Consider the following 15579-nt stretch of genomic DNA (forward strand, 5'->3'; position numbering starts at 1 on the left):
TTGGACTTGTGTTGTGCTAAGAGCCAATTTAAAATCAGAGCTCAGCCTAAGCTATACAGATGGGATCTTAAAACACTCTTCCTGTGGACATAGGTTCCCCCACAATAGTCCATTCAGTGACAGGGAGCTCAGAGCAGAATAGCTGTTTCATGCAATCTCTGACTCTTTCATCATCTAAAGCTAAGCTGAAGCACCTCAGCAGTGAAACCAGAAGAGCAGATACTGGTCGGGAAGAAAACAAATGCGCAAAACAAGAATCTTCATCTAATTCCCATCGTGATTTACCAACATATACACGTGTAATTGTCAGATTCAGTTTCACTAGCGGGTGCACAGGGCAGGATGTTGTTATCACGCCTTTGTGCAGCCCTGTGCCACGGTCCGAGGGGGGATGGGGCCATGACACAGCACGGATGAGCCCGGAGACAAGGTAGGGGCGCAGCTAGAATGCTTTATGGATTTTTTTATCAGTTCAGGTGGGGAAAGGGCCAGAACATAGGGTGGAGCATGAGACAGACAAACGGGGGAACAAATCGGGATAGGGACACAGGCAAAAGGGGGAGGAACGTGGGAGGAGCCGGGGATGGAAAGGGCGAATGGTGGCTGTGTCCTCTCTGCAGCTTCTCCGGCCAATCAGAGAGGGGAGCGGGGGAGCAGGGAAGCAGAGATGCCTGGGCACGCCCGGGAAATATAAATATAGGGGCAACATACAATGTGTATATTTATAAGCACATAAAAACTGTAAAGTCCATATAATAAAGTCCTGTCAATTACTGTATATCTTCCTCCATGCCTGGAACTGTTCCCATCCTGAATCTTGCTCCTTTACAGCCCTGCATATCCCCACCACTGCAGACAGAGCTCTCCTCACTGATGTCTTTGAGGCTCCCTCCCGTCTGGACAATAGTAGTGGAAGTTTTGTTTGCTGAATGAAAAGAGTTAGTTGCAGACTGTAGGACTTCATGCCTAAATGTTCTTTTTTTGTTACATGGTACAGTAGCTAAATGATCAGGACATCAACAAAAAGTTACCAGTAGAAAAGCTGTATGAAGGTGGGAGAGGGACAGAGCCTTCCTATAAAGTTGAAATGAAGATACAACAGAATAATAAACAAGAAGTCAAGTGCATTGCACGGTGAAAGTAAACTGTTGGGAAACGTCCAGTATGTGGACCAACAAAGCAATAGGAAACTGAGGTGGACATACAGCAATTCTCTGTAATGTTTAAAGAGCCACCTCCAGAGAACATATGAAATGACGCAGAAGTTGTTTTTTCTTTAATAGATAACACCAGATATTTAATCCAGCCTAGTGCAGGCATTTCTAACCCTATGACCTATGTACCAACTCCACACAGGACAGAGGGTCTCTAGACTGGGTAAGTAAGGATTAGGATAGTCCAGAGGCAGTGAATGAGAATCGCTCTGCCAAGAGTCTCACTTCTCTAGTGCAGGACAGCATTGGGCTGAGGGAATTGCAGCCTTGGAGGAGTCCAAGCAACACCAGCCTAGCAACCTAGTTCCTATGAAGACCCTTCATCCCCCAGCTAGTGTTTCAGAGACGTCATCAGACCAACATCAACACAGTTCCACTACCAGTGATGTGCTACAGCCCCAGCATGGAACTTGCATCTGGGCTCAGTCCCAAAAGTTCAAGATTCACAGGTTAAACATGTCTTTGCAGTGCCTATATTGAGTGAAAAGGTAAATCTATGATTAAGCTGGTAGTCTGGGACTCACAAAATCCAAATTCTCCCACAGCCTTCTCATTTGAACTTGAGCAATTCACTTCATCAGGCTGTCCTCTGGTTTCACAGTAAGCATTGAAAGAAGATTTTTTTTTTTTTACCTTGTTACCTTGTCTTTTCCGAGCACAGGATGCTCCTCAGAAGTTATCACACTGCAGGTATGAGGTGTGCTCATAAACAGAAGTGTGATTGAGGCTTTCAGGCACTACTGCACCAAAAATATATAATACTTGCTGAAAAATAAAATATCATATTGAAAGCAGAGCTAAGATGACAGGAGTTAAAGGTCAAGAAGCTTTTTCAGAAAAGTAAATATTCCAGAAGATATATAACTTGCTTTTTGTAAACTCAATACTATCTCTTTCTAGTTTTGAGAGGATTAAATGTGGGTTCTAAAAATTCTAAATATTTACAGACAAGATATATAAGTGAAATGGATGTATACAGAAGTTCTTCAAACATTATCCTTCACTAATATCTCTACTAAAATAGCAACTGGAAACATGCAATTAAAATCAGGGCTTGGCAATACTGTGTACAAGACCTTATAACAAGGACAGTGCTTGTATCTCAATAGGGAAGCACTTCTGTCTTTGTGCTGTTTATCAAGGCCATTCAGAACTTGTGATAACTCCAATAGAATGTAGCTCTTCTTATCCCCTGATCCAAAGAGGTTTTTATTGCAGACTCAGCAGTATAGGGCCAGGACTTACAGATGAATACTCTCCTTTTATTCACCAGAGGACAATATGGAGAGACTCAAAATCGTGTTCAAGTATTCTAGACAGTTACTCTTAAAAACAGGAAAGAAATTATCTGGACACACTGTGGCTTTCATTGAGTGTAAATATTTCCACTTGTCTGCAAATGTAACTGTGAAGTACAAAGAGGATCTTACACAGCATTATAACACCTTTACAAAGGCATTTATTTCCTCTCCTACTGTTTTTTCTTATGTAGATTTTTTATCTATTTTGCCTTTAACACTATGAAGCTTTTAGATAATTTCCTCTGAAAATTATTCTTCACTGAAGGCTAGTGTCAGTTGAAATATGAATAATCAAACTCTTTATTACTGAGCTTTTCAGTATCACAGTAGCTCACAGAGACATCTAGATTTTGAAGTAGAACTGAATATGGTGTCTCAAGCATCTGGAGTTATATTTTCCTCAAATTACACTTTCCTGTATTAAATCATTTGAGGTCATCCATAAACACCCAAGTGTTTAAATCAGCTTATTCACTTTCAAATGCTTATGTCTTCCTTAGTGCTGACAAAGAATTTTTACATTATCCAATCACAAAGCTTGCAGCATTCTACCACCAACTTTATGGAAACTATATCACTCTTCAAAGCCCTAGACCAAATTCCGTGGGTTTACAAGTTTAACCACAACTCACTCAGTTGAGAATCCTTTTGCTCAGAGGCAGGAGAATTCCATTTCTTAATCAGATTCTCAAAATACACCTACAGATGCACACACCATAGTTCCTTTGGAGATAAAGAGTTAAATCTCTGCTACTTGATACAGATCAGGGACATCGAACAAGGGTAGATTGGGAATTGTGCCATAGACTTCAGTGATAATCATAATAAAAGAGTTGGAAAAGGAACCTGCCTGGCTTTCATAACATATTTTGTGGGATTAAAGCTGTGGTGGTGAAGAAAAGCCAAAGCTTTAAACTGCTGAACTTCATTAATTCCAACCTGGAAATAACTAGGATGAACAAACAAGAAATCTCAATGGAATACTTCTACAGTACTTTGCAGAGTATAACAAGACAGATTACCTTAGTGATCTTAGTGAGTAATACTCATTATTTGTCCCTGCAAATCTCCTGCCTCAGGAATTCATCTTGCATCACGAGTGTATTCTGTGTCTGGGATCCTCCGCTCTTTGCTGTTCTCCGTTACTTGCAGAAAAGAAGGCACTCTCTGAATACCTAATGAACATAAAAATATATATGAGCTGTTACAAAATAGGAAAGTGTTTAATGTGGATGACAGTCCCAGAGGTCAGACTTGTCAATTATTTGAGCAGTCTCTCCACTTTTAAAACATGTATCACATTTGTTTCTTTATCCAAAAGTGAAGCGTCATCACTCCATAGCCTGCTTTCCAAATGTTGAAAAAATCAGTTCAAATCTGTCCCACATCTCCCTTTCTGACAGTCAGTCAGTTGCAAAGAGACTCTAGGAGAGAAATCAATCTTCTGCAATATTTTGTTGTCTTGGTAGATACATCAGTGCACAAGGTATCAATTGCCCCTGCACAATGTGAGAGCCAAAGTGCGATGGATAAACTCCAGTAAATCCCATGACTCGCTTTCCCTGAGTTAGCCAGAAAAAAAAGGTTAAGGAGCCCCTCAGAGAAAGTCTAGCCTGTATTTCGGGACTACCATATTGCTTTCAGAAATCAAGATAGATATCTTCCCTACAAGCCTGCAGAAGTACCTACCCTCACAGATGAGAAATTCCCTGTCCTACTGTGCCCACATGGTTTGTGAAAGAGGCACAGTCTGTGCAGGACTTGGCCATTGCCACATCACAGGGTGAGTAGGCTCTCATATGTGCATGTTTATATATTTCCAATCTTTCAAAACTATTTACAGTTAATTTCCAAGCCTCTATAAAAATAATAATTTTACACTGTCTTTTCATGAATGAAAATAGCAAAAAAATAGTAATTTCTATCGCTATGGTTTTTAAAATATAACTTATAGCACTTAAACAATGTGTCTGGTTGCACTTTCAGAGATTACTACCAATGTATTTTTTACATTCCTTGAGCGAGATGTGAAAGTCATGTGGAAGTTTTAAAAATTCACAGTGAATTACCTGATTTATGTTCTTCCACATACATTAATTTTTAGTACGATGCATATATTTGTATTGGCACAGTATGCTCTGCTCTGGAGAATTTAACTGGATTCACAAATTGTTACAATATCCCTCTGTTAATTTAATCCTTTCACAGTAAATATTAATACATTACTATCTAGTAGGAAAAGATAAAGAAAAAATTAACTTGCAAATTAGATAAAGGTCTGTAACAATTACAGCATTAAAATTCTAAAGAAAAACTTTGGATAGGTTTTTAGTCTGACTACTCCCAGCTACTTAGATTTTCTTCAGTTTTTATGGAGGGGATTATATGTATATACTGACGTTGGCTGCAAGAGCAGCGAGTCAGACCCGATGACCCAAATAGATCCCTTCTGCATCTATGTTTCAATAACAATGCTGTCAAATTAACAATAGCAGCAAAAAAACGCAAGATTGCAAGTATCTCTGCATTTTTTACTGCATATAAACACTCCTAACAATTAACTAAACATTGTGAGACAAAAGTTGTTGAGTTTTACTATTCTTGCTTTCAGTGAAAATAGAATTTAAGACATTTTATAAAAGACCAGCCTTTTTCTCCAAGCAAGGAATAAATAGACAGTGTTTGTTAAACCTTTTTATTCACTGCAGCAAACTGCAAATTTTTGCCCCTCTTGTTTACTTTAATTTTGGCTCTTTGTACCGAACAGGATGAGCATAAAGCAGTCAAACATGTATAGAGGTTGAAACACCCTTGAAAGGCTACCCTGTTCTTGCTTATAATCTCCTCCCACAACACACAAGCCCTACCTACTAGCCTCTTTAGTATTGGTTTTAGGTGTCCAGGATCTCTCTCTATTCCTTTTAAGTTTCTGAAGGGGAAAATGAAAGTGTGAGAGAGGAACCAGGATAAGGCGAACCTTGCAAACACACAGGGTTTTTTTCAAATATTTATTTTTCTCATCTTGAGGCCTTTAGGTATGTTTGATTTAGGCACTGAAAGAGCAGTCATCCCAGCTGGTAGAAACTTTTTCACTAAGCAAACAATCACAAGGATTAGAACCCTAAAAGTGTTCATGTTGCATCACACTTGGTGGTAGCTAAAATTTCCCCTCTAACCAGCTCAAATGAGTTGCCAAGTCAGCTGAGCAATCTCACAGATATTTTTGTGACATTTTACTAGCAACTCTGACAAATAAATGGATCTCATTAAAAAGTGGGTCCTGATTTCTAGTGATAACTTTTGCTAGTTTGAGAGATATCTGCAAATATTTTCTATTGACTTATTTTGCTACAAAACCTGTTCTGTATACACACGTGCTTTATGCAAATAAAAGCTATTGAGACATATATATTCAGATCTTGGTTGCAGAATTGTGCAAGTGGCTTTCTAAAGGCTAAATAAAGGTCTTTGCATACAGTGAGTGCATGAAAATATCCTGAGGGTCTGCATGATGTGTTGTAGCAACATTGTTCCAGGAAGAGCCAAGAGTAGCGTACAACCAAAGTTCTTTAAATGATTTATCTGGAATTATCTTTGAATGATTTATGTCCTTTGAGAAAAATTAGTATGAAGTATGTGAAAAAATCTCATAAAAGCTCCCTTTCAAGTGAATGAAAGAATAGTTGTTCCAGGAGCAAAAATTGCATTGGTGCCCTCCAGTTGCATGGATGGCATTGAAATACATGGTCTACAATGTCAAAAATATTTAATATATTCTGGTTTTACTTTTTAAGGGAAAGACATATTTCAGAGGTATGGTACAGCAAGCTACTAAATAGAGACAGGAGTCCTTCACTTTTCAGTGATGTTAAAAGCTAACAAGATGAGCTTATTAAAGCTCAGGCTTCCCAAAACAATTGGACCTTCACTTCTTTGGTTACCATCTTCATCCCAGAGTCTTCACCAATTAACTCCATCTCTTCAATGTTTCAGTGGTTACTGCCTGTATTGCTGGCTTTCTCAAAATACTCTCCTGTGGTCAGGTACAGTTGTGCAAAACCTGCTGTGATTACTGAGAGCCTTAAGTACTGACCTATTACATTCCTATCAACCAACAATCTGGACCACTTTTAGGGAAAACACACCAACTCTTGGAGAACTTGGCCCATCCAGGAGAGTGTCAGACTGAATAGGAACCAAGGCAGCCAGTAAAGCAGATATCCAGCAGAGATCTGAAAGTCTGAAAAGCCCCATTCTGTGGCTGCAGGGAAGGCAGAGTGCAGAGAGCCCAAATTGTTCAGATTCATTTCCTAAGCTGGAACAATTCTCAGAACCTGAGAGACCTACTGGCAAACACTGTGACAAGTCACCTTTTATTACCACACACACAGGTTTGCCCACACCTGCTGATGTGCATTGAGAATGTAGCCAACATTTCTAGTCTTGACTCATTTGTCATTCCAGTAAGACAGTGGTCTCCTACGAATGTTTCACAAAGAGGTATTATTTCTGTGTTGCAATACTACACAATTTTTTCTTGAAATTTCATAATTTTTGGACCTCTAGCACACCATCAATTGATATGTTAGGTTATGTGATAAAAAGCTTGTTTGCATCCCCAGAAAGGAGTACAGATAGATGAAGGTGGGGGGGAACAGAAAGCCTAACTAATACCCTGTCAGGCCCATTGCAGGATCCATCAAGTTATCTCACCAGAGACCTAAAGCTGCAGAAAGGGAGGGGTCTAGATGATTTGGGAAGGAACAAGTGTAGGAAAACAGAAGAGAAAGGGGATGAAAAAGGACTAGATGTATGTAAACAGCTACCAATTGATACATTTGTCTGGTCATGGTCTATGCCAGGTCAGCACAGTCTCTCCCATCTTCTTATAAAATTCCTTTCTAGTTCTTTTCCTGGATGAAGGGTGTCTATTAGGTGTACATATATGTGTATGGATGATGAGTGCAGCACCCAGGATCAGACTGCAGCTTGGAGGAGCTGTATACACACACACATATATGAATATGTATATGTGTTTTCACTAATGGACCTCCATCATGGTCTGCAAAAGAGTGGAGCAGGATGAGGACTTTAGTGCTATCTGTACTTGTGTGACTGCTCTGAGTGTCTTTTAAAATAGAAATCTACTACAGAAATCAATTACTTTATAATTTTTTTTGTTTTTGTTTGTTTGTTTGTTTGTGTTTTTTGGTTTAGTTTTGTTTTTTTGTTTTTGTTTTAAAAAGAAGGAAGAATTCAATATTGCACTATAAAAAAACCACTTAACTTTAGGTTGATGTTAATGGATGATGCCATGTAACACTATTTCCGGATCATTTGTCTACTTGCTGTTTACCACAGACCTAGCTCATCAGTCAAAATACCTCTCCTGTAATGCATCTGTCTGTCCCCTGGGATCTGTAAGGCTGTGATGACCACTCCTCTTGTTCAAAAACATGATTATATCATCAAAGAAGAAGAGGGGTTTGGTAACTTTTTTATTCAGGTAATAATGTGGCTCTTATCCATCCAAAGGTGAATAGTCAGTCACCTGAAGTTGTGCCAGGAGAGGTTTAGGTTATAGGTTAGAAAAAGTTTTTTCACCCAGGGGGTGGGCAGGCACTGGAACAGGCTCCTCAGGGAAGTGATCACAGCACCAAGCCTGACAGAGTTCAAGACGCATTTGGATGATACTCCCAGGCACATGATGTGTCTCTTGGGGATGGCTGTGTACAGGGCCAGGAGTTGAACTCAATGTTCTTTGTGGGTCCCTTCCAACTCAGCATATTCTCTGATTCTGTAATTTTATATTTCCAGTATCTTTACAATGTATGGAGAAGAAACATGGAGAAATCTGATGGGTAGCTGGTTTCCTAAGCTGATACTATTGCTGATTGTAGTTTTAAGCAGCACAGTGTTTTCTAGGCAAAGTATTACTGTTCCTGCCCCACCCAAAAAATTTGGCTATATGCTTAACACTCTTTAGAAAGTCACTAGAATTCTTCAAAGACTGCCATCTTGTCCTCTTTTTCACACTAAGAAAACAAACCAAAAAGGGTTTGAAACATTACAAGCTGTATAAAAGCATGATATTTCTTAAGATGACTAAAAGTAGGAAAGTCTGGTCCAACATCACATAGGCTCCAACAATGGAAAACTTTTGGAATATAATTAGATGTTCTTTACGTTGTAATCCTTTTGTTTAGGGCAAGCTGAAATGATGCCTTGTCTAAAGGTTTGGGTGAGGTGTTTTTTTTATGTAACTGGAAATGATGTATAGAAATTTCATAGCAAGAGTTGAAGGGCTGTGAAGATGTGAAAAGCAACAAAATATGGTTTCAATATGTCAAAACATTCCCCAAGGAAACTAGATAAGGTTGTACTGAAAATTAAGCACAGATTGTTGGGTGATGAACAGCACAGGCCTGTACTTACTAAATAGTGCTCTTGGTCATCTCAGTAACATTTAGCTTATAAAAAGCAGCAGTGATTTGGTTACAGCAGATATGCAGCAGAAACAACATAGTTGGTGGTCCTAGCTTTTGCAGACTGTTGCTTTAACACAATGTCAAATAGAACAAATTTTGGTGATTTACTGTTGGACTAGATTTCACTCTCTGGGCAGCATGCCACGATGTTGGTGTCAGGGCTCTGTGGGCTGCACTAAACATATCTTTTCAAACCTACAGGCACATCTGACTCCTAATCTTTATGCGCTATCCATTAGTGTCTTACTGGCTGTACCCTATCCATGATTTACTGCAAGTCTCTATACGTATTAAGAAAGTAAAAACACTGTCTACCAAAATGTCACAAAGAGTTTTTTCACACATGGTCAAATTCATAGCTGGCACTGAAAATCAGAACTATGTGAGAGTGAGCAGAAAATATGTTGTTACACTCATGAGTTTAAAATAATATGTCTAGTTAGTATTTCATATCACAAACACCAGTATCTTAAAATGCTGCAAGATACTCCTGCAATTCAAGTATTCTCCCCATGTAAAGGCAGATCTGACACAATGTAAAAGTTGCCTACAGAGAGAGTGATGAGCCAGCTGCAGCTGTCTGCTGTCTTGAAGTGAGACAACAGGCGGCAGCTTCCTTTGGAGGAGCAAATGCATCCTGGGGTGTCTCCACAAGGGTCAGAAAAACAGATGAGAAAACTGTCACTTCAAGACATGACCATCAGCTCATACTGATTGGCTTTATAGTCATTGTGTAAAAAAAGAAGAAAAAAAAGCAGAAATCTCTGCCAGTAAGGAACAAATTAATAGCCTTCAAAACTAGGCTTCAAAACTCCACCAAACTAGGTCTCCTGGGCCTGGCAGATTAACTCAGCACTGCCCTCTGAATCATTTTGCTGCCAAGATGAGATAAAACAGCTATCCACATAGGAGACAACTATGCACAAACTGTCCTTGCTGAGCACATCGAAACTACCCAGACGGCAACTCCAGAGTTTTGGCTAGAATTTCTACTGCTGTATTTACACTCACTAATTCTTTGTATTAATAGAGAGCTTACAATTATAGCAGATGCTAGCCAGGATTCCAGTTACAATCCTTATTTGACAGGAAGTTGATATGATTAGATTCAAATGATTGCAAAGCTACCTGGGGAGTATTGGCAGCTTTCTGTAAAGCGGAACTCTAGTATGTGATGTGAATAAAAGGCTCAGGCTCCACACAGTAACACTTTATCCAAATACTTGAGATTAATTATCTGGATTCTGCAGTTATTCAGCTACTCTGCCAGTGATACTCAAATCCACTATCTCTGCTCTATCTTCCAAAATAATTAGATGACATTTGCTTAAAACATAAAAGAGCAAAGGAACTGGGACTTTTATACAAGAAGAAGTTATTACACATAAATTATAAGAATACATTAGAGTTTATAATTCCAAAACATTATACACTATAGTATCATTATTCCTCAATGTGTGTGAAAGAGCTATGGGAACCCACAAGCACCCTTCTCTCTTCGGCTTTTCTTAGAAGTCACATTGAAATTTGCTCCCACACCACGGTGCTCATCAGTTTGAGGAAGACTGCAGCCAGAGGGAGTGTTGGGACTGGTTCTTTAAGAAAAAGGCATCCCACACATGTGTGGCTGCAGCTTAGCAAGTAAACAGGGTTAACACACAGGCATTGCAAAATAGCTTAATTCCAGTCTATTCCTGGTACTTTGTTGGTGTGTGGTAGCAGCTAAGGCTAAATATTTTTCATACCAGTGCTTTCATTAGAGAAAATATCTTATAGTTTAGGAATTCTCAAGGAATATGTTAGTTCCAGATTACCAGAGATAAAACATGAGTTGTAAGTATAAAAACCAATGAATTAACATTGCACATAGTCAAAACATGATTAGATAAGGTAAACATGGCACCTAAAATCAGGCTAAATTCAGTCTCAGCAAAAGGCACTCCATTTTAATCTTGCAATATTTTTTTTTATCAAAACTCAGCATATTCACAACAGATAATTTTCCCAAGAATTTTTCTGTTTTCTTTATCTAGCTGGAAAAACTACCAGCAAACATAATTTCCTGAAATATTTTCAGCTACACTTTGTCTTTAAACATCTGTAGAACCAAGGAGCCATGAAAAATATTTTTATTCTCTAAATGTTATTGACTAAAATTGTAAAACTGGTAAGAAATACTCTGTGCCATTCTGTCTCCCCTATCCCAGCCTATTCTGACAGGTGTAGTATAATCTGCTACATCCTGAAAATTGTTTTCTGTCACTAATATTAACAACCTCCACTTTTTCAAAGCATCTGGTACCACAAGAGTTTAACAAAGAGCAGACTTGACATATTATCATGATACCAGAAATTATAAAATAAAGCAGAAATAATTGAAAATCCAGAGAAAAGACTAGTAAAATGTTTTACTTTTCTTCTTTGTTTATGCAGTTTTCTTCTTGGTATTATTAAATTCTTTTTTCGCTCTGTTAGAAAAAATATACTACCACCACATGGGAAGTATCTTCCTGGGTAAGGAAAAATTGGTATCTGCAAGACAAGCTTGAGATATGTAAGAAAACATTATCAAATCTTGAATGATTTAAATAAATAAGTTATTTTAGTTATCATCATCTAATGCTGTGAATAAAAAAATCATAGTATTAAATTTGAGATTGAAGAAATATGAAAAGTAATAAGACAAGTAGGTGGTAACAAATAGCTAAGACAGAAGCAAAATTTGAAATACATATGATTTTACATTATTGACTGCGCATAAAGATTGGAGCTCTACTAGAAATAAAACTGCTGTAGTTATAATCAAATTATATATTATTAGCATCAGTAAGTGAAGCTAAACATATACCTGGAAAGTGAAATAGCTTACAGCTTTGACCTCTAGATTTGTACGACTGGTAGCATTTGAAAATAAGTTTACTCTTGTGCAATAAAAATGTTCTAATGAACTCAAATCTGCACTGAAGAAACTCCAAATAACAACCCATAATTGTTTTAAAACTGGTCCTCTCTATAGACAGAATTTTAAGACACTGATCAAATTACTGTAGACCTCTTAGAGTGTTTGGCTTGATTTGGTAAAATCAATTTTGCAAAAAAATGCTCATGCAATATTTGAGGTAGCACACAAAACCTTAGCAGGAACCTGAAGGATGGCCATCTCAGTAATTGCTTTCTTTTTTTAGGCATTTTACACTGTGATAAGAGGAATACAAACGTGAAAGAAGAAACCTCCTATGTGAAAATCAAAGCATGAAATGAGTGAATCTGCACAACATTGTCGCATTATAGACTGGTCTTTTTTGAAAACAGAAGGATATATACTCAGCCACAAAAAAAAAAAAAAAGACGATAATCGGGATCTAAAACACAATATGTATTGGCCTATATGTACAGAGAATTCAAAGAGAAATATTTCAGACTGTTTTATTTTTCTTTCAACTAAATTGTCTTGGACAATTTGCTGCACACAAAGGAAGTAGCTCCTAAAAAAAAATGTAGTCCCTTTCATGAGGAGCTTGCAGTGTTCTCAAACAAATCCCTTATCTGAGACAATTTACCAGAAAACTGTGCTGGTTTTGGTATTATTCAGACAGAATTTATAGAGCATGTTTTATATCTGACATTAAACTGAATTATGATGGAACATAAAGATTATGTTATAACATTCTGGCTCCCTAACAGCTTAAGGCACCTGTTCTGAACAGCAAATACTCTTGAATTTGAAACTTGCTTTCCTTAAGCTTCCCTTAATTAATTTTTCATGTTTAAAATTCCCTGTTCCACAAATAAACATCTCACACTTTATTACATCCATACTCCTGGAAAACAAGCATCAAAAAGATGAAAGCGGAGGTAGGGTTTTATTCAAGGAAATAACTGTAGGAAATCACGAGTTTCCACCTCCCAAAGGTTGAGGGGCTGAAAAGGAAAGATTAATTATCCTTCAGAGGTGCCTATTTCTATAAAGGGAGCCAAGGGTAACAAGTTTATACTTAACTTGTAAATATCTAAGAAACACTTCTCCCATGACAGATTTTAACCCTTTGTTGTTACTGCCTTTCCAGTGTGGCATGTAGGATTTGATTTAGAACAAGTCAAGCACAAGATACCTTGGCAAGAACATAATTTCTTAGTACTTTTGAAATAGATGCATAACAAATTTTAAACCTTTCCCAATCTTTTAAAGAGGAACTTAATAAAACACCATAGTAAATTGCCCAGAAAATGTGTGAAATTTTCCCAGACACCAAGTCGAGCAAAAATCTCATGGGAACACCATAAGTAGTGCTACTCCCGAATTAAGTTTTGCTAGATGACCCACTGGGGTCCCTTCCAACTTACTTTGCATGTTTCCATGGAATAAAAAAAAGTACATAAATTTTTCCAAACTTTCCAACATCTTCAGACGCAATGGTTCCCCTGAATATTCTGTATCCTTGCTAGAGCAGATCTTCTCTAATCATCTAGAAATTTATATCTGTTTAGATCTCTTTCTACATCTCTAATCCCACTGAATGTGTTTGCAGAGGATTTGTATTTTGCTATTCAGAAGAAATTTTCAGGAGAAGAACCACCCCTCTTTCTATCACATTCCCAGTTCCACATTTACCCAAAGCAGTAGGGACCAAACTCTCCACCTCCGATGGATATCTTTGTTGGAATTACAGAAAAAGAACATTCTTATGCTATTTGTTTTTCCGCCATCTGCTTTGTCAGAAAAGTGTCAGCAAGGCTGCCAATATCAACAACAATGCAACATTTCCTGTTCAACCTTCTAGAAACAAGAGATACTTTCTAAAACTCTGTTGGAAGTGTATTTGACTACAGCCTCAAACAAGAGCCAAAACCGTTGGGTTTAGGTCTATTAAAAAGATATATCCTACACAGTGAATGAATTTGACTGTGTTTCAGTAACCAGTTTGCAGAAAAGCCCTGTTGTGCACTTTGCTTTTAAAAAAAACCATGAAAATGCGTGTTAAAATATAGTTGTATTTCTAGATATTAAGTAGAGTATTCCTGCATCTCATTTTCTGCTTCTATGTTGAAACAAATTTACATTTGTGGTAGTTTAGTCTAGGCCTTCCTTGGTGACCAGTTTGTAACCAAGGAAGTGCCCAGATTTACCTGGTATTCCCTACGATTTTTATGTAAGCCAGGCTATAAGAAGAAAGGAGGAAAGGCCTTCGCCCCTCTTTCCTTCTGGCAGCTTCAGAGGTGTGGGCTTCCCTGCTGTTGAGTCTGTCGTGTTGGGGAGTGAGGCCTGGTAAGGCCTTGCCTACCTTGGGAGACGGAGGTTGCTGGAGATCATTCCTGCAGGACTTTCTGTTGTCCAAAGGAGAGTAGTAAGATATTCTTTTGCTAATTCTTTTAGTTGCTAGATCTTGGGTTATTGATCGTGTATATTTTATTTTGGTTTTGTTCCTTTTTTCCCTTCCCCTTTCCCTTTCCCTTTTGAAATTGTATATATTTTTTCAATTGTATATAACTATAATATAAGTGTAAATATATTTATATATTTTGCTTTAGCTGTCTCTCTCTCGTTTTGGTTCTCTTGGGTTTTTTTTCCTTCTTCTCCCTTGGTTCAGGAGGCGGGGGATGTTTTTGTGGCAAGGTTTGGAGACTTGGCAGAGAGCCAGCTTCAAACCATATCAACATTCCATAGGGGTTTTTAAGTCAAAGTATTCCTACACAAATTATGGTGTTACTAAGCCAGATTTTCTAGAAAATTTCTGGGCTCCAAAGGCCAGCAAGATTAAAGAGATGACAAGAAAGACTATTGACACTTCATGCAAAAGATATGCAATAGCTGTGAATCACTAAATTCTGAAGGATCATCCACAGTCAAGCTTCATTTCCAAGTGAGTAACTGCTTCATGTTTGATGGACCCTTGCCAGCAACACACACTTGCAGCAGACAATACAAGCAGAACTGTCTGAATACAAGTATTTAAAAAGGAACTCAAAATTTTTCTTGTCAGCAACACTTAGTCACCTAGAAAAACCTGCTAAAAACTTTTGTCCGAACACCTCAATATTTTGCCCTGCATTCTCTGACAAGGTTTTACAACAGAAAATTAAAATACAGCAGAACTAACTTTATTTCGAGAGAAAGAAGGAGCTTAGTGGTTACTTGAGTACCTAAGATGTTCCATTCAGGTTCACATTTTCCTAGTGTAGAGATTTCTGGAAGACTGATCTCTACACAGTACATGTTTTCCCAGGATTTCTGGGCCTCATCTCTAGAGCGTAAAGCATGACGTCATTGAATAATTCATATTCTAGGGCTCTGAGAAACTCTAGGGTCAAAGGGCAGAGGAGAGACAGCATATACTTAGGCACTTTGATCTCTCTAATTGGTTACTTTCCACTCTCCTAACAGCAGCTTTCTTTGCAGAGAATCTGCTAACAGTGATGACAAATCATGAGACCACTTAGTTATGAAAGAATCTCAGAATGACTAAAGCACGAGAGTAACGCCTTTACTCCTGGCGTTACTACCTCCTGGTGGAGGTAGTTCATATAATTGTGAAAGGTGTTCCAGAAGAGCATCTGAAATGTGGCAGTATGTATGGA

General features: G+C 38.0%; 1 long non-coding RNA gene across 1 annotated transcript; it reads right to left on the reverse strand.

Moving 5' to 3' along the window:
- Nucleotides 1-757: 757 nt before the first annotated feature.
- Nucleotides 758-14177, reverse strand: LOC113947896. The gene is made up of 4 exons (XR_003527915.1): nucleotides 14131-14177; nucleotides 13616-13656; nucleotides 3538-3690; nucleotides 758-1979 (listed from the first exon to the last, which is right to left on the reverse strand). It is a non-coding gene; the product is annotated as an uncharacterized LOC113947896 (long non-coding RNA).
- Nucleotides 14178-15579: the final 1402 nt, after the last annotated feature.

Source organism: Corapipo altera, unplaced genomic scaffold (assembly GCF_003945725.1).
Source record: "Corapipo altera isolate COAL_440 unplaced genomic scaffold, ASM394572v1 2, whole genome shotgun sequence".
In the NCBI taxonomy this organism is placed as follows: Eukaryota; Metazoa; Chordata; class Aves; order Passeriformes; family Pipridae; genus Corapipo; species Corapipo altera.